The sequence below is a fragment of the Mustela nivalis genome (assembly GCF_964662115.1).
Source record: "Mustela nivalis genome assembly, contig: HAP1_SCAFFOLD_165, whole genome shotgun sequence".
Classification (NCBI taxonomy): domain Eukaryota; kingdom Metazoa; phylum Chordata; class Mammalia; order Carnivora; family Mustelidae; genus Mustela; species Mustela nivalis.
This window is the reverse complement of record NW_028136460.1, coordinates 984,162-990,607: the sequence shown is the minus strand read 5'-3', so window position 1 is coordinate 990,607 and position 6,446 is coordinate 984,162. Positions and strand designations below refer to the sequence as shown.

Genomic DNA, 6,446 nt, shown 5'->3' with positions numbered 1-6,446 from the left:
GTTATCAAGACAGGAAGCAAGATAAATTGTGTATTCCATGTGCCATGAGATGACTCCAACTGCATCCAAGTCAGCCATGGCCCTCCACACATCTGCAAGAGAGGGTATATTATCCACATTAGCACAGAGGAAACCAAGGCTCAGAGAGGTTAAAAAAAAAAAAAAGAGCCCAAGATCATAGCATCATTTAGCAGCATAGCCAGAATGTATAGGAATTACCTCAAAACAGGCCACACTAGTGGAAGAATACCTTAGTGTGGAGTTATGAAAACCCAGGTAGAACGCTGCCTCAGAAAGGCAGATAATCAATAAAGGAAAAATAAAGAGGCGCCTGGGTGGCTCAGTCGGTTAAGCATCTGCATTGGGCTCAGGTCATAAATAATCCTGGGATAATGCCCTATGTCAGACTTCCTGCTCAGCAGGGAGTCTGCTTCTCCCTCTGCCTCTGCTCCCCATTCATTCTCATAAACAAACAAATCAATAAAATCTTACCCCAAAAAAAGAAAAAAATAAAGATTATAAGCTTACAATAAAGATATTAATGATGAGTCAAAGCTTTCAGTGACACACCCACACCTGCCTACAGTTCTCTGGCTAAAACATGGGTGGAATTGATGGGGTTAGAAGAACAGGAGGCACATAGGCCCGGACAGCACAGCCCCAGCAGATGCAGAATCCTGGTGTAGGTTTAGCTAGCTTTCATTGTCCTTTAAAATGTCAAAGCTAAAGAAATCTGGTAGGGTTATTGAAGTCTGATCCTGGGGGATGCCTGGTTGGCTCAGTCTGTTAGGCAGCAGCCTAACATGACTCAGGTCATGATCACAGGGTCCTGGGATCAAGTCCGGCATCAGACCCCTTACCCAACCAGAAGCCTGCCTCTCCCTCTGCCTGTTGCTCCCCCTGCTTGTGCTCTCTCACTGACAAATAAATAATCTTTAAAAAGAAAGTAGAAAGAAAAAAAAAAGAAAAGAAAAATAAAATCTGATCCACAGTATAGAACAACACAAAGGATGGTACTTTCTTGGGCTGATTTCTGTTTGTTTGATTTTAAGTAGGTTCCACAGCCAGCACGGACACTAGTGCAGGGTTTGATCTCAGGACCCTAAGACCATGAACTGGGCCAAAGGCAGACAATCGATTAAGCCACCCAGGCACCCCACTTTCTTGGGTTCTAATGGGACTTTTCCTAGTTTCTAATCCTAGCTGTACTGGCTGCCAGGGGGAATGAAGTCCAGCACCACAAGAAAAGCATCCCAAGGCAGCAGTCCTCTGCAGAAGATTTGCTGGTGGCTGCCATCATCAAAGAGTCAGTGGGTGAAGTTGTTGAAGCACAGTGGGAACAATGATAGCCACTGCCTTTTGGGTGTCACTGAATCATCCTACTCATCTTCAGGAAGCCTGGCCCTTCTCCAGTCAACGCAGCAGAAGCAAACTTGTTAGAAGAACAGGGGAGGGGGTCATCTCCCTCCCTCCCAGAAACTGAAGCAACCAGCCAAACAGTGCAGCACTGGAGTAAAAATAAAAATATGAAGGAATGTGGCTGCACCTGGGTAGCTCAGTCTGTTAAGCATCTGCCTTTGGGTCCGGTCCTGATCTCAGAGACCTGGGATCTGAGACCCACATCAGGCTCCATGCTCAGTGAGGAGTCTCCCTTTCCTTCTCCCTCTGCCCCTGCTCCTAGCTCATTCTCTCTCTCTCTCAAATAAATAAAATCTTTAAAATAAGAAATTTAAAAATGAAGGATTGAATCAAAATGCAGAATTCAGAAACAGAACTACAGATATAAAAACTACATATAAAAACCTGAAATATGACCCGGTGAGTGAGGAAGGATTATTAAATCATGATACTGTATGAATTGATTGCCAATTTTTTCTTAGAACATAGAGCACACTGCACTACACGAAAACGAAAACAAAAAATTAGGATTGAATACAAAAACAAAATTATCAGTGTTATTCCATCAAGTGTTTCTCTAACCTACTGATCAAAACCTCAGTTCATCCTCCAAAAGAATCTGGGCACCACCTCAGCACACATGAACACATTTTCAGGCCACAGTTCACACTGCTCCAGTCCCCACTCTAAGTCCTGAGCCATGGGCTCCTCCAGGCAAAGCCACCACCAACTAGGCCCCTGCCCTAGAAATCCCCAAACCCAACCACTTCACAACAGGGAGACTCAGGGAGATTCAAATGGGCAGAAACGTGGGACTTTGACTTTTTTTTTTTAAATTAAAAGAAAAATACAGCAAGAAACATTTCTAGCACAAAGTGAAGAGCTAATCTTTCACAATGTCGAGAGTATTAGAATTATCAATACACCATCAGTAGTTTGATAGGTCAAACAGGCCAAAAGCTGGAAACACAAGAGGAAATGCTCACAGCAAACAGACCTGAAAGCCAGGGCCTGGACCGGCTGACATGGCTCTGCCGCTTACCACAGTGAGAAAGTGTAACTTTCCTGGGCTTCAACTTCCCTCCTGGCCAGCAGGAAAGTGGCAACACCACAAAATTCATATCTGGTCGGGGATTACGTGAAAGGAGAATGCTCAGTGAGAGCCCCGCCACACCGCCCGTCCAGCCACAGTCTGTGCCCAGTGAATGGGAATTTCCTCTACTGCAGCCACACGAAGAGCTGAAGGATCTGCACAGGATGCCTGTTTATTTACCGGTCACAAAACCACGTTCTGCCATAAACAGAGAGGGCAAGAGACCCCAAGAGATGGGAATATCCCTCACCCTTGCCTGGACCAGGCTTTCAAGACAAGTTGGAAAGCCCACAGCAGCTCTGCCACTGACTCTGAATGAGCCTTTGGAAGACAACACCATCCCAAACAACAGTTTAATTTACTTCTCTTTAAAAAGCAGTGAGACAAGGTCTTGGCCACATCTTCATAAATTAACAGCTTAGGAGGCTAAACCCCAATGATTTAGTTATGTCCCCAGCAGGCACACCTCCACTCGTGGGCAGCTTCAGGGAGAAAGGGTGCCTCCCCATCCATGAGGACACCCTCTGACATTCATCTGAAGATGCTTCCTACCCATGGGCATTTACTCCCTGGAACCCCCCCCCCCCATCTAAGTTCCTCTCTGGATGCTGCATGAGGCAACTTCCTCACACCCCCATCACCACTGGTGACACCGCAGCTACCCCCGAGCCTTCAAGCAGGGTGCACCTGTCTTTGCTGCCAAGCGTCCCATCAGCCCAGCTCCATCACTGATTTCTGTACCCATAATTAATTAACTTATGCATGTATGTATTTATTTACTTTTACAGCTTCATTTATTTTAGGGAGAGATAGACAGAGAGAGAGATACAGAGAGAGCACACACACACAAATACAGGGAGATAGAACCTCCAGCAGATTCTACACTGAGAGCAGAGCACACCTCAGGGCTCAATCCCACCACCCTGAGATCATGACCTTAGCTGAAACCAAGAGTTGGATGCTTCAACGACTGAGCCACCAGGCACCCCTCTGTACCCTTAATCTTAAGAAAAGACAGACACCGCTTCTTTCTGTCAGCCACGGCCTCATAAGCCATCTGTCACACAGCCAAAGTTTCCAGAGGGTAGGACCAGGTCTGCAACACCAGTGATGCCAGAGTATCTCCATAAAACTACAATCTAGTGAGTACCAGGCTCTGCTCTAAGCTCCTAATATGGCCTTCTATTTTGTACCCCTCACAGACCTACATGCTAGGTATTATCCACAGTGCACAGAGGAGGACACTGAGGTCCATGGCTTACCCAAGCGATTTACTTTTATGTGGCAGCAGCAGGGGCCTGAACCCAAGTCTGTGACTCCAAGGCCCCTCCGTCAACTCTGTTACTCATGCAGCCCCAACACAGTCATCAAATACCTCCCTAAACCCTCATCCCTCCTTTGAAAAAGCATGGTCTTCTGCCATTTCCCAGATGGGAAGAAAGCCGGCGTGAGCCAGATATAGTGACCTGCCCATGATGGTACAGGCGATATCCCCCCTGTTCTCCCCCCAACACCCATGTCATTCTGCACGAGGCCCCATGGGGTCCTTCATGCTTCCAGTGGAAAACTCTGGTGAGACCACCAGTCTCCTGGCAGGCCTTCATCTTGACCCTGGAGGACACGACCAGTTAGGAGAAACCGGCTAGTTAAGCCTCTGAAATGGGGTCCTACCACCCAGGAAAACCCCCTTATCTCCAGGGCATCGCCCGTGTGAATTAGCTGGATTTGTAGAGGGCTCCACAAGCACCAGCCTTGCTGAGTCACTTTCTCTAAGGTGGTGGCTGAGACAAAAAGGACCCAGGAAAGAAAGGCATAGGCTGTTGTGGAACTCCAGTGCCTTGGCATCAACAATTAATGTGAGCAGCTGCCTCTGCTCACCAGATCTGCATTTTATGTGGGGCACACTGTTCAAAGTTTACACCCCCCATCTCTGTAACCTTCACGACAACCCCTGGAGCTCCCTGCACCATCATTACCACCTCACAGACAAGGAGACAAGGCATGAGGGGTGTGTAGAATGATGCAGCTCTGTGCTGGGGCCAACCTGGGGAGGACCCCACAGGCTTGCTCTTCCCACTGCTGCAGAAGCAGCTGAAAACAACGAGTTTTTCAGTTTGCATTATGTAGAGTGGAAAAGTCAACCATAAAGATCATTCAATTTTTAAATGGGTTATTCCTCAGGATAAAAACAGTTCCAAAATATAATTTCCGAGAAGTTCAACATATTCCTCCTTCCAGGTGCCTGGAATGTGATGGAATGTTGTTAAAATAAGTTCTGGCCCATCAGCATGCCAGACAGAAACTGGAAGTAAGCTGTTACAGGTCCCCAAAGGCTCCGTCACAACCCTAAGGAGAAGACATAACTTTCACTGTCCCAAAGTGGTTATGTTTAAAAAAAAAAACAAAAAAACAAAAAAAACAGGCACAGGTGGAACATTTTAAATTACAGACTTTCAATGCAGGGGCAGTGGGGGCAGGGGGGGGTGTCCCCCAACTACCCCCAAATGTTTCAGCTATATATAGTGACTTACCAAAGTGACTCATCACAAGTACCTACAAGGCGACTGACAGGCAACTGACCGATGAGGAAGGTATTCGGACTGCTTAACAAAACCAACACAACTTAGAATCTTCATTATTAAGAAGAGAAAACCACTTATTAAACACTCGCCAGGCACCAAACCCGCTAGGCACTATCACACGCTCTACTCATCACAAGGCTGCCAAACTCAGTGCAGAAAATGAGGCTGAGTAAGTCACCTAAGGTCATGCAGCACCAGAAACTGGATTCCAACCAGGTCTGACATCAAAGCCCACCCCAGCTTGCTGCAATGCTTCAGAACCTAAGCTTTGTGATGATCAATAAACTACATGCTTAACAATGTTTACACATCTCTGTTAGAATTCAGGGAAAGGTGGTTTTTTTTTTTTTTAGTTTTATGGTTTTATTAACACAAATATGACGTGCACAACAAGCTGTCTATTCATTTTCTTCACTGCGCAGCCTGGCATTGGGATTGGTAACTCTGATTGCCAGCTGGGCTGCTCTTTCCACAATAGCTTTGCGGTTCTTGGAGGAGACGTTTTGAGCAATCTCTGCACAGTAAGATTTGTTACACATCAGCAGCACTTCAACTCCTTGACGTTGTGCACTAGGAACATCCTGAAGCCACTGGGCAACATGTGCTTTGTCTTCTTGTTGCTCCCGTAACCAATGTTGGGCATCAAGATCTGGCCCTTGAATCTTCTGCGCACCCTATTGTCAATGCCTCTTGGCTTCCGCCAGTTGCGCTTAATTTTGACATATGGGTCTGACTGGTGCCGGATGAACTTCTTGGTCCTCTTTTTAACGATCTTGGGCTTCACCAAAGGTCTGAGGGCAGCCATGATGCCCAGTAACAGATGGCTGCCACCTCCGCAGGCAGCGCCGAAGAAGAGAGCCCAGGGAAAGGTTTTTAAAAATGACATACACAAGGGGAAAAAATAATACAGGTTCTGGAGGCAGGCTGCCCAATGTTTAAATCTTGGCTCCTCCACTTGCAAGCTGTGTGACCTTGGACTCCTTTAGCTCCCCTGTGCCCATATTTCCATGCATTAAAATGGTAGCCATAACAGACCCTATCTCCTAAGGCAAATAAAGCATTTTGGTGTTGTTGTTCTTGTTTTAAGATTTTATTATTTATTTGACAGAGAGAGAGAGAGAGACAGGGTGAGAGGGAACACACACAGGGGGAGTGTGAAAGGGAGAAGCAGGCTTCCCACTGAGCAGGAAGCCTGGTGAGGATTAGATCCCTGCACCCTGGGAGCATAACCTCAGCTGAACAACTGAGCCACCCAGGTGCCCACGAATAAAACATTGAGAATCATTCCTGGCATGAGTTAAACCTCAGAAGGTGTGGGCTGGTGTTACTTCTTGCTGGCCACTAGATAGAGTCAGCAGCCTCAGGCCCACTGT

At 46.7% G+C, this 6,446-nt stretch overlaps 1 pseudogene across 1 annotated transcript; it reads right to left on the bottom strand.

Moving 5' to 3' along the window:
• Positions 1-5,410: 5,410 nt before the first annotated feature.
• LOC309857009 (large ribosomal subunit protein eL32 pseudogene) lies at positions 5,411-5,947 on the bottom strand (annotated as a pseudogene). The gene has a single exon. The product of its transcript is annotated as a large ribosomal subunit protein eL32 pseudogene (transcript).
• Positions 5,948-6,446: the final 499 nt, after the last annotated feature.